Raw genomic sequence first — 12,770 nt, 5'->3', positions numbered from 1 at the left:
CATATCCCCCCCCCACTCTGTTGTATGAATCTGGTCTTTATATCAAATATGAAAGTCACTACAGACTTGTGAGCCTGATTATCCAGTAGGCTGGTTTGATGGCAAAGCCACTTTCTATGCAAAGCATATTTCTGCCTAAATCACGTACGAGGCTTTCCATTGAGGCAATATAAAAGAACTGTAATTTTTGGAAGCAAAAACATATCTATAGATCATCCATAAGAGTTGGCCTCTCGGAAACTGCATATGCCTCAGGCCAAATAATGCTGTTAAGAGATGTTTTGGCTGATTATATCTCTATTTTTCACTATTAGGCAGATTGCATTTATTTTGCAGCTCCTGAAAAGACAGTAATGGGTCCTGAGAATTTAATCAATGTGAGAACTTTAGAATGCCCCTGCTTTCCTGTGGCTTTCCTATAAATGGATGGCCAGCCATTTTAAGTGGAGGATTAAGCAAATTAGAGACTTCTGTTACATATTTAGGTGGAAACATTCAATAAAAGCAGCATAAATTTCACTAACAGCATATTGGGGAGTCCATCTTAGTGAAGACCTAACTTGGAAGGTCAATGCAGCCCAGGTGGTTAGGAAGGCCCATTTCTTTAGGGTCTTGTGAAATAACAAGGTTGGACAGCAACTGGTGATTTCCTTCTATCGGTCCACGATAGAAAGTGTTCTGTCATACTGCATTACAGTGTGGTATGCTGGTTTGACAGCCATGGACAGAGAGTCCCTACGGAGAGTGGTGAAGACAGCACACGATATCGTGGGTTGTCCCCTGAGTCCGCTAGAATAAGGGGTGGCCAACTTCCAAGATACAGCGATCTACTCACAGAATTAAAAACTGGAAGTGATCTACCCTCCTTTTTGGGGTTCAGGTCAAAGTTGTTGAGCTTTTTTTTAAGAAGGAAAGCCCTGTTTTGTTGTTGAGCTTCTTTAGGGAAGAAAGCGATGTTGAGCTTTTTTATTTGGAAGGAAAGCCCTGTTTTTTTGTGGTTCAGGTCATTTTAGGGGTGCAGGGCAAAGATGTTGAGCTTTTTTTAGGGCAGCCAAAGTTTTCTAGCTTCTTTGGGGGGAGCCACTGATCTACTGGTGATCTACCACAGACGTCCAGTGATCTACCGGTAGATCACGATCTACCTGTTGGACATGCCTGCGCTAGATGTTATCACAGGAGACTGTTGCCTCAGAAGAGCGAGGAACATTCTCAGGGATGACTCACACCCTGGCCAGCACCTTTTTAATCTCCTGGCCTCAGGCAGGAGATATAGAAGCATGATAAACCGCACCAATAGGTTAAAGAACAGTTTCTACCCATGGGCGGTGAGGCTGCTGAATGGAAGACAGCAACATTGCAGCTGACCTTCGGGGTTGGTGGTTGTACAACAGCACACAGAGTGTAACAAAGACTGAGAGATTGGGGGGGGTCATTTAATCTCACTGTAAACAAGTGGTACAGTGACAATAAAGTATTTCTATTTAAACTGTGTTACTAAAAGCATGGACAATAAAGTCCAATGTTGTTTTCTCAACTCCTGGGCATCATCTTATCTTCTTTCTTCTTCTTTGGCGATCACTCATAGCTGAGTAAAATTGTCTTCCATGAACACAGTTTTAACAGAGTCCAGTTCTGGATCCATTTGTCCTTCCACAGTGGGGGCATAGGTTTCTGGGCAGGAGTTGATCACAATGAGGGTTTGCCAAGTGTGCCCTCCTCTTAGCACATTTCTCCCTTTCGTTCTGAGATCGAGTGTCTTCAAAGTCCAATATTCTTACTACTGCCACTGGCTTCGGTAAAGAAGACAGCAAACAATCGTAGGTGCTAATCTACGTTTATTCAGAGAGTGTGTGTTCAGCCATCACTCTCCAGTTCAGAAGAAAGTGAAAGTAGAAACAGAACAAAGAACATCACATGACAGGAGATCAGGTTACAGCTTGAGCTCCTGTGTGGGAAAGTTACAGCAATCATATAAAGTAAACATTCATCCACATGCAGCATCTGTGCCATGCAGAGGATTTATGCTAACACATGACACCTTTGGTCAGCGGCGGAGGAAGCCACTTGGGCACTAGGGGCAGGGCGAGCTGCCCATAGGGGCGGGGCGCACCACGGGGCCTCTGGAGTCTGCCTGCCTCCTCCCACTCAGCCATCCTACAACGGGGGGGGGGAGGCAGCGGGCGGACCATTTGGGGCAGTGCGGAACCTGCAGGCGCCCAAGCCACTGTGTCACTCCCAGGAGAGACGTGTGGCTCAGGCGCACTGCAGCCCCATGGGGAGTGCTGCCCGGCATTTTGTCACCCCCATCAGTGGTGACACCCGGGGTGGCCCACACCCACTGCACCCATCTTCCTCCACCCCTGCCTTTGGTAAAGGCTGTTCTCCAATTGAAGTGCTTTCAGGCTAGTGTTTCCCAGTTGTCAGTGTTTATTCTACATTTTTAAAGATTTGCTTTGAGACTGTCTTTAAACCTCTTTTGTTGACCACCAGCATTACGCTTTCCATTTTTAAGCTCGGAATAGAGTAGTTGCTTTGGAAGACAATCATCAGGCATCCGAACAACAGGACCAATCCAACGAAGTTGATGTTGAAGAATCATTGCTTCAACACTGGTGATCTTTGCTGCTTCTTGTACACTGGCATTAATTTACCAGTCTTCCCACGTGATATGTAAAAAATTTCAGAGACACCGTTGATGGAATCTTTCGAGGAGCTGGAGGTGGTGTTTATAAGTGGCCCATGTTTCACAAGCATACAGTAAGGTTGGTAGTACAATAGCTTTGTAAACAAGCATTTTGGTTTCCCTGCAAATGTCCCGGTCCTCAAACACGCTGTGCTTCAATCAGGAGAAAGCTGCACTCACAGAGCTCAGGCGATGCTGGATTTCAGCACCAATGCCGGTCCTTGTGGAAAGATAACTGCCCAGGTAAGAGAAATGTATATCATCTTATACATTGCTACATCTCCCAGCATGTTAGCAGAGGAACAAGGTCACAGTGGCAGAGCAGCAGTTATAGGAATTGCTTTCCATCTCCTTCCTATTCATGCCCTGCCCTCTGACTTGCCTGAGGCTGAGATTTTTACCCAGGTAGCAGGGGTTTGTTTTGTTTTTAACATCAAAAGCTGGCAACAAATACTTGAAAATGTACAACTTAAAGCTAATTTAACAGCAATCCGATTTACAGAAGTTTCAGGAAAAGCTTTCCTCGTCACTTCTCTTCACACAAAACCAAAACAATTCTACATTTCTGTGAGTCAGATTGAGCAGCGCAAGTAAAATATTCAGGCTTGATTTTGCCCACCCTACATGCTGGTTTCCCATTTTATTTATTAAATTTGTGTACTGCCCTCAATCCGAAGATCACAGTATGGTTCACAACATAAAAATACAAAATGAGAAAACAAAATACATAATACAACAAAAATCAAGCATTACACAAATGGGGAGCCACCGCAGAAAAGACCTGTTCTCTCATGTTGCTGCCCTCCAGACTTCTCAGAGGATGCACATGAAGAAGGTCACAGGGTCTGAGCTGGCTCTTATGGGGAGAGGTGGTCCTTAAGGTATTGTGGTCCTGAGCCATTTAAGACTTTATAGGTTAAACCAGGCATCCCCAAACTTCGGCCCTCCAGATGTTTTGGCCTACAACTGCCATGAAACCTAGCTAAGAGGACCAGTGGTCAGGGATGATGGGAATTGTAGTCCAAAACATCTGGAGGGCCGAAGTTTGGGGATGCCTGGGTTAAATCCAGCACTTTTAATTAGGCCCAGAAACTATTTGGCAGTCAGTGCAGTCAGGCCAAGATCAGGGTAATGCGCTCAAACCATCTTGCTCTGGTGAGCATTCTGGTTGCCGAATTCTGCACCAGCTGATGTTTTTTCCAGGCACACACTTGTGGATTTAACAACTGGAATTTAGCAAGTGAAGTTTTTATGATACGGTGGGTAGGTTTCACTTACTAAATTTCCACCTCCTAGGAGGTTGGGTGGGGAGCCTATCCTATCAAGTCCCAGATAGAAAAGGACCACAACTGCCATTACCACCAGCACAAAAAAGGTGATAACAGGATGATGTCAATACCCCCTATCGCAAAGAAAATTGTGTATTTGGACTCTCAATTTTGTGCTTCAGGCCCTGTGCATATAGAAAGCTAGTTGAAATCAATGGTGCAGCAGTTAAGTAGCTAATTGATCTGAACCCATGCTCAATAACAAACAAAAATGAGGAGTTAATGATTAGTTGGAGAATCTTCAGCTAAGAAGCCACCCCAAGGTTTAATCCCAAACCACTAAGAAATTATAGAAGTCAGCAACAAAGTGTATTTCGCATAGGCTTGCCAACTCTTCAAATGACCATTGTAGCGATAACTTTTAAGATCAGCTTGATGTGCAAGCATAACTGGGTAATACTGTTTATCTTCATATTGTATAAACTAAGCTTCACCTTTGGCCAGCTGATAACTGAATTTTAAAGATACTGTTAAAGGTCCAGCATAGGCCAGATTTCTACTGGCCAGTTGGCAGCCTTCCTTATTAATTAATTAATTAATTAATTATCCCACATTTCTCAAGGAAACTTACAACATTTGAAGACATCAATTATAAATGACAAAATAATAAGCTAGTTAAAAAGAATAAAGTACACCACAACATATTTAAAACCAACAATTCTTGCCCTCAGATTCTGTATTTATTTATAGCACACGGAATGATGTATATCCTGGACCTTTAACAGTTATATAGAAAAAGGAAGTTCCACCATTGTAGCTTCTAAGGTAGGAGGGGGAGCACCTTCTGAAATCCCCTCTTCTGTTTCACTTGTATAGGCTGTTTGTCAATATCATGAAGCATTCTGTGAACATAGAAACTGAGCTTTGGACAATGAATTTAGATGCAGATTCTCCCAGCGTGAAGATGCTGCAGTTGGGGGGGGGGCGGGACTTAACCTGCTGAATTTCACGTTTTTGAAAAAGAGAAAACCACCAACCCGATAGTTTTCTACCATGCAACAGTTCAAGGCTCAAGCTTCATGCCCAAATAAAGTGGCACAACACTGCTCATAAACAAAGCCCAAACTGGCACCCACACTGATTTCGTGCCTAACACCACATAGATAAAACTAGGGGTACTAATAACACCCCTAGCTCCACACCAAGGATCACCATCACCTGAACACATACCTGTGCTGCGCTGCACTAAACCTTGCTCATAGAAACCCAGAGCATGGGCATAGCCAGGATTTTTGTTGATGGGGGGGGGGGGAGAGGACTTGGTTGGTGAGGCAGGACTTTTGTAAGGGGAGCAGAACTGATGTGATTGGTGAGTTAAGTATTTCTACTGATTACAGGTAGGTAGCCGTGTTGGTCTGGATCGAAGTAAAATAAAAAAAATTCCTTCAGTAGCACCTTAAAGACCAACTAAGTTTTTATTTTGGTATGAGCTTTCGTGTGCATGCACACTTCTTCAGATACAGTGAAATGGAAGTTTCCAGGCACTTATGTAGAGAAGGGGTGGGGAGGGGTGGGGATGGGGAGGGGGGATCACTCAGAAGGGTGGTGGAAATGGGTGATTGACTGACTGATAGCTGTTGATGACCGCAAACGACTGCAAATGGTTTTGCATGAAAAAGCAAGGGTTGAGATGGCTGAAGATCGCTTATCATGTATAATGAGATAAGAATCCGATATCTCTGTTCAAACCAGGTCCCTCCATGGTTTTGAGCTTGGTGATAAGTTGCAATTCAGCAACTTCTCTTTCCAGTCTATTTCTGAAATTCTTTTGTAGTAAGACAGCTACTTTGAGATCTTGTATAGAATGTCCTGGGAGATTGAAGTGTTCTCCTACTGGTTTTTCTGTCTTCTGGTTCCTGATGTCAGATTTATGTCCATTTATCCTTTGGCGTAGGGTTTGGCCTGTTTGTCCAATATAGAGAGCTGAAGGGCACTGTTGGCATTTGATGGCATACACAATGTTAGAGGATGAGCAATTAAATAGTCCTGAGATGGTATGTTGGATGTTGTTGGGGCCAGTAATGGTGTTGTCTGGGTGTATGTGGCAGCAAAGTTGGCATCTGGGTTTATTGCAGGCTCTGGTACCAGTGTCCATGTTAAGTCTGGTGGTTGTATTATTGTGGGTGAGGAGTTGTTTAAGATTGGGTGGCTGTGTATGCTAGGGGAAATTTACATTAATTAATTTTGTGAGGACTTTTTTTTAAAGAATTGCATGCAGAAATTGGGTAAATCAAATTTAAGATAGGAAAAATAAGGAACTAAGAGAAACAGAAATTTACAGACTTGTCTGCCTCTACTGGGAAGCAAGCCCCAATTCAGTGCTATGGGGTGGGCATCTGAGTAGAAACCAAGGAACAAAATTTGTAATATATTTCTCCAAGCGGCTGTCTCTGTCCCCTCGCAACCGGTTACCAGAGGTCTTCCCTCTAAGTCTGCCATCACACAAAACTCTCACAGAACCTTTATTTTATTGACATGCCTAATTGCCCCTAGCAGCTGAGAAGCTTGCCAGCTGTTGATTTCCTATGGTGGGCTGCCAGGTTTATTGGAGGGATGGCTGCTACTGTGTTTCCAACAGCAGAAACTAAATTTTGATGTACAGAAAAGCATTCCTACACCCAGGAAAGCATCAGTTTCTCTGAAGCAGGTTTCAGTTACAAAGCAACCGAAAAAGAACCAAGTTTTGTTTTTTGTTTTGTTTTAAATCCAATTCCTTGGTGCTTGTCTGCCAGGTAAAACTGCCAGGAGCTGTGGAGGCAAAAGTATTGTATCATTCCCGACCCTGACTTTTAGCATCCCCACATCCCGTGTCTAATTCTGCTCTGGATTGATCCACCTGAATTCTCTTTGGTATTGACAACTCTCCCCGTCTTTGAAACTAATAATGCCAAGGCTGTCATTGTTTTAAAACTATAAACTTATTTTTTTGTCCTCTAAAGTTCTTACATTGGCTCATGAAAGCAAAACCTTTCATCTATCTCTGGAACACCTGCTGGGACACATTGGCATGGCAGGTGCTAATATAAGTTTAGTGTTGTGCTGCTATTAAAGTACATTAAGAGTGATCTTTCAGGGACCGTCAGATGGTCCAAATTCAAAGGTGTTTTTTTTTTAAGGAAGGAAGAAACAGAGGCACAACAAAATGCCTCTCTAATGATCCAAATAACTGCTGGGTACCTTGGCTGCGGCTTGTTACAAGTTTTTAGCTATGTTCAGTAAGAGAAGGTTGTGTTCAGGTTCCTCAGAAAGCCTCCCGGAAGGAATGTGTTAAAGAAAATATTGTGGGAATCAGATGTGCTGGAACCAGAGAAGTTTGGGTAGGTGGGGTGGGAAGAGATGGATTTCAACAAGATGCTCACAGTAAGTCCCCTTCCCCCTTTCTGTATCCTACATGTGCAACTCTTAGGGATAGCCCCCCCTTTTTTTGCTGCCAGAACTAGAACAACAAATGGTGTCCCCTTTTATCAAGTCGAAATGAATAGTGCTCAAGTTATTTTGGTACTTGAGGCAGAAAATTCCACGAGCGCTTCTCCCCTTCCCTGGCAGAAAAACACAATACTAAAAAATAAATAACAATTTGCTGCCCTTTTATGACATCCATAATCAGTTGCCAGAATCGGCCGCCACCCTCTACTTCCCTGACCTTTTGCTCTTTTCTCCATCTTTCTTTGCTCTCCCTTACCCCTTAATCTATTTAATTTTCTTCTCCCCCCCCCATTTGCCCAATTACGGATCTGGCAGGTCATATCACAAACAATGCTGCTTTGGATGGGATGAGCAGAAGCATTATTTATTCACCTAAGCTGTTTCTGTCCCACTTTTTACACTGCAACCCTATACCTGTCTATTCAGAAGTAAATCCCATTGCATTTAAAATGAGTTCCTCCCAGGTAGGGATAGATATTTGCAGCTTTGAAATGCCTGCGTTGACAACAATTTCCAGTCGCATCTGCATGATGTTAATCCACTGACAATTAGTGCATATGCAAACAGTGGCCTTTTATTTCACCCCTTCCACCAACACTGTCAGGGAGGAGTCAGCATGGGGCAAAATCAGGGCAGGCTGAATGGATAATACAACAACAACAACAACAACAACAACAACAACAACAATTTATACCCCGCCCATCTAGCTGGGTTTCCCCAGCCCCTCTGGGCAGCTCCCAACAGGGCCGTCTCAAGCCGGTCGGGCGCCCTGGCGCCCTGCCGTGGAGATTGCTCCGGCGCCCCCGCCCTGGTGGGCGGGCGCAGCGTGTAGCACGGCTTCCGCGCGGCTTCACTGCGCAGCGCCCTCCTACCAGCCCTGCGCCACCGAGACTACCCCTAGAGCAAGGCCTGGCTCCCAATAGAATATTAAAAACACGATAAAACCTCAAATGTAGGGGAGGAATGTCTCCCCATAACTGGGGGTGGTGGAAGCAGGAATCCAACAACTTCAAGAGGGCCACAACTTCCCCATCTCTCAAAGTAGAGATGTTCAAGATGTGAGACACACCTTGCCCTTCCTCATCACCCACTTTCCTTCAAGAAGTGGTTGGGCACTATGCGTAGGGTCTTCCAAGATGATCTTGTGATACGTGGGAGCCGGCAGTCTCTTGGACAACCTTTTTAAAACCGTAAATAGTTTGGGATCAGAGTAGAGCACCGCTTGCATGTTTTCTCGCAACACGATTGAGATCATTTATTTAATAAAAATTGTACGCTGCTGGACTGTAAAAACAACAACAACAACCCTCAAAGTGTTTTACAAAAATATAAAACAATAAGATCAAGAAAAATAAGAGAGATTCACAACCATACTTTAAAAACCATACAGAAGTTAAAAGGCTAAAACCGATTAAAATTACCTCAGCTGTCTAAGCATCTGAGTAGGCTTATCTAAACCAAAATGTTTTTAGCAGCTGCTGAAAGAAAGCAGGGCAGTAAAAAAAATACAGTGAAGAGACAGCAGAGCTGCACACATACCTTGAACATGCTATATCGCATCCCACAGTGGCATTGCTACTATGCCATCAATGTGTTGGGAGAGAATCTTAATGGACATGTGTTACGGGGGTCTGGTTCACATGGAAAGCCTATTTGCTTTCAGCAGTCATCTCTCCTTCAGGTCTTCCTCCAACATAAGGACAATGTTGGGGAATAGTCAACATGGGGTTCAGTGTGAGCAGGATGCCCAGACGCAGTCCACTTTCTCTCTCCCTCTCTACAGAGTTTCAATTGCATGGAGAGAAACACCTGAGCAAGGCTTAAAACAGTGTGGTGTAGTGGTTAAGAGCCACTGTTGCCTTCGAGAGCCAGTGTGGTGTAGTGGTTAAGAGCGGTAGACTCGCAATATGGGGAACCGGGTTTGCGTCTCCGCTCCTCCACATGCAGCTGCTGGGTGACCTTGGGCTAGTCACACTTCTCTGAAGTCTCTCAGCCTCACTCACCTCACAGAGTGTTTGTTGTGGGGGAGGAAGGGAAAGGAGAATGTTAGCCGCTTTGAGACTCCTTTGGGTAGTGATAAAGTGGGATATCAAGTCCAAACTCCTCCTCCTCCTCCTCCTCCTCCTCCTCCTCCTGTTCTTTTCTAACAAAACCTTTATCCTCCTGGAAACAGAGTGACAGACAGTGTAGCTCCTTCAAAATGGTGAGGTATGTTCTCTAACACTCGAGCCAGCTAGAAACCCAGTTATTGCATTTTTGCACCACCTGTAACTTTTGGACAGCCTTCAAAGGCAGTTCAACATAGCATACATTGTAGTAGTCCAATCTAGATGTCATTGAGGAATTCAGTTAATCATGAAAGAATGTTATCTTGGAACTACCGGCAAGGGCGTACCCACCACGGGGCAAGTTAGGGCAGCTGCCCTACTCTAGAAGCCAGCTGCCCGCCCCCCCCCCAAGCTAAAAAGAAAGAAATCTCAATGCAAAAAGTGGGGTGCGCGGCCCCAGCCAGAAAGAAACAGACCAGCCCTCCCCCCTTTCCCCTTTCCATAACCCATCGCACTTTCTCCTCTCCCCCTCCCACTATCGAGCTGCAAAAGCGGTGGGGTGTAAACGTAAGAGACGGAGGGAAACAGCGCACCCGGGGGATGGGGCGAGCTGCCCAGAGGGGCGACCAGTGCCGTGGGCAGGGGGGCAGGAGGGGGCAATTGCCCCCCCAGAAGCAAAAGGCTAAGGGGCGCAGCGTGGCAGCCCCAGGCTCCGGCTCCCAGCGCAAAGCTCCAGAGGCGCGAGGGGAGCGTAAGCGGAGGAGCGCTAAGCGGGAGCGGGGAGTGTAAGTGGAGGAGGCAGCCACAGGCTCGCGTTCCCCGCGCACCTCTGGAGCTTCGCGCCGGGAACGGGAGCTTGGGGCCGCCTCATCGGAAGACCTGGGAGGTGCGGAGGAGGCAGCCCCAGGCTTGCGTTCCCCGCGCGCCTCTGGAGCTTCGCGCCGGGAACAAGAGCCTGGGGCTGCCTCCTCAGAAGAGCTGGGAGGACGCAGGCCACGTAGCCCCGCCCATATTCCCACTGTGGCCCCTCCCCTCCCGCCCCTTGCCCCCGCCCCTTGCCCCCCCCTAATTTTGATCCTGGGTACGCCCCTGACTACCGGGGACTAAGGAACATTTCAACATTGTGTGTGGATGCACAATGTTGTCACAAACGATGGAGCCTTTTGCTTCTTTTTACCTTTCATTTCTCCTTCGCTACTTGTTTTCACCTCCGGCTGCAATTTAACTTTTGAAAACCCTCTAAAAGCATGAATAATAAAAAACTAAGTGCATGGATATCATCCCTCTATGATTGCAAAAAGGCCCAAGGTCCCTCGAAAACAGTAATTACATATGACAAGTAAACATGGGTCAAGAAGCAAAGTCATGGGTCAAGAGCTATTTCAGAAAGAGAAAGCAAAAGACAACAATAAATGGCTGAAGTTCCAACGCTAAGAATGAACTACTGCATGTTTCAAGTGTTTACCATTAAAGGTTTGGGGAAGCAAGTGAATAATGAGGTGGTTAAAATCGACGTACAACAGCTGTTGAAGCTAATGAAGTAGTTGCTGAATGAACAACATGGTGACAGGTAAAAAATCTAGCCGTGAAAAACTCAAAGGTAAATGCGCTCTTTTAAACTAATCATTTACATAAATGATTTCTAAATTAACTAGCAGTTTTGGAAGGCATCCTTGTTGAACCCATGAGCTTCTCAAAAGGGCCTCAATAGCAGTACAATAAAAGCTGGCCTACCCAACTGAAACTATTGCAGGGTCTCTATGCAAAGTGGGGTGTTGCCTTCTGCTTCAGCAGCAGGAGCACACCCTCCAATATTTCTCTGATGGAAAAATGGACGTCCTATTCTATTATTATTATTATTATTATTATTATTATTATTATTATTATTATTATTATTATTATTATCCCACCCATCTGGGTTGCCCCAGCAACTCTGGGTGGCTTCCAACATCTATAAAAACATTTTAAAAAACAAATATTTTAAAACTTCCCTGTACAGAGCTGCCTTCAGATCTCTTCTAAAAGTTGTATAGTTACTTATCTCCTTCGTTCAGGGTCGCAGAACTCCACATTCTCCAACATTTCTCTGATGAAAATAAGGACATCCTACCATACCCTCCAACATTTCTCCAATGAAAATAGGGGCGTCCTTATGAATCAAATCAGGATCAAATCAGAAACCAGGACGGCTTCTGTAAATATGGGACTGTCTCTGGAAACAGGGACACTTGGAGGGCCTGCAGGAGTATTTTAAAAAAGGAAAGTCAATTAGAAGTTCACATTATTCTGGTATGAAGGGATGAGTTGTTTGCTTCTAGAGAGCACGAGGATAAAGTAAACAATATCAGTACATCCAAGTCATGAACTATATAGAGGATAAATTACTGATGACTATGTTCTACTTCCACTGTTGGAAATACCAGTTGCTGGAAGCTGCAGGAGAGGAGAGTGCTGGTACTCTTAGAGCCTGCCTGATGACTTTCCACAATCAGCTTCTTGGCCACTGTGACAACAGAATGCCGGACGAAATGAATCACTGCTCAGAACCAGCAGACTCTTCTTATGTGAATATTCTTGTTTATGCTCTCCCAATATATACCGTAAATTAAAAACAAGAAAATGTTCAGTTAAACTGAAAAGAGAAAAAAGATTTGATTTTTTTTTTTTTACTCAATGCATAATTTAGTTCATTCCCATGAGGTAAAATTCAGCTTAAGAGATCAGTATGAATCAGAATAGGATTACCCATTTATTATGAATAAAGTAATGTAGATATTGCTATTTAAAAGGATAATTAAATACGGATAAAGTAACTTGTATATTCCCTTATCTCTTTTGATATGAAAAAGTAAGCACAGTGCTTGAGGCATTAAATTGGTTGAGAGCCAAGCGAGACTATTCCACAGCTGGTCCCAACTCTGACGACTGCTGAATTGTGTGCTTTGTTTCTAAAATATTTTACTATACTGTAAAAAATTGAAATATTCAGGTGGGAGGCACTGGATCGAATGCACGTAGCCGTAGCCTTTGTATGGCAACCTTTAATTTCCACTTGACCGCCATATTTCTGTTTTAGATGAATAATTAAATAAAATAACTAACTAACCTAATGCACCAAAACTGCAAGAATTTATAGATGAAGCTGATGGTTGATTATATAATTTATACAGCTCAATTAGCGTATTTGGCACATAGCTGCCAAGTATCCCGTATTCCCCGGGAAACCCCCATTTTCCCAGCCATTTCCCACTGGCAGCCCGGATTAAAAAAACCCCTGTAAATCCC

Source organism: Zootoca vivipara, chromosome 3, assembly GCF_963506605.1.
Source record: "Zootoca vivipara chromosome 3, rZooViv1.1, whole genome shotgun sequence".
Taxonomy (NCBI): domain Eukaryota; kingdom Metazoa; phylum Chordata; class Lepidosauria; order Squamata; family Lacertidae; genus Zootoca; species Zootoca vivipara.
Note: the sequence above shows the minus strand (reverse complement) of the source record.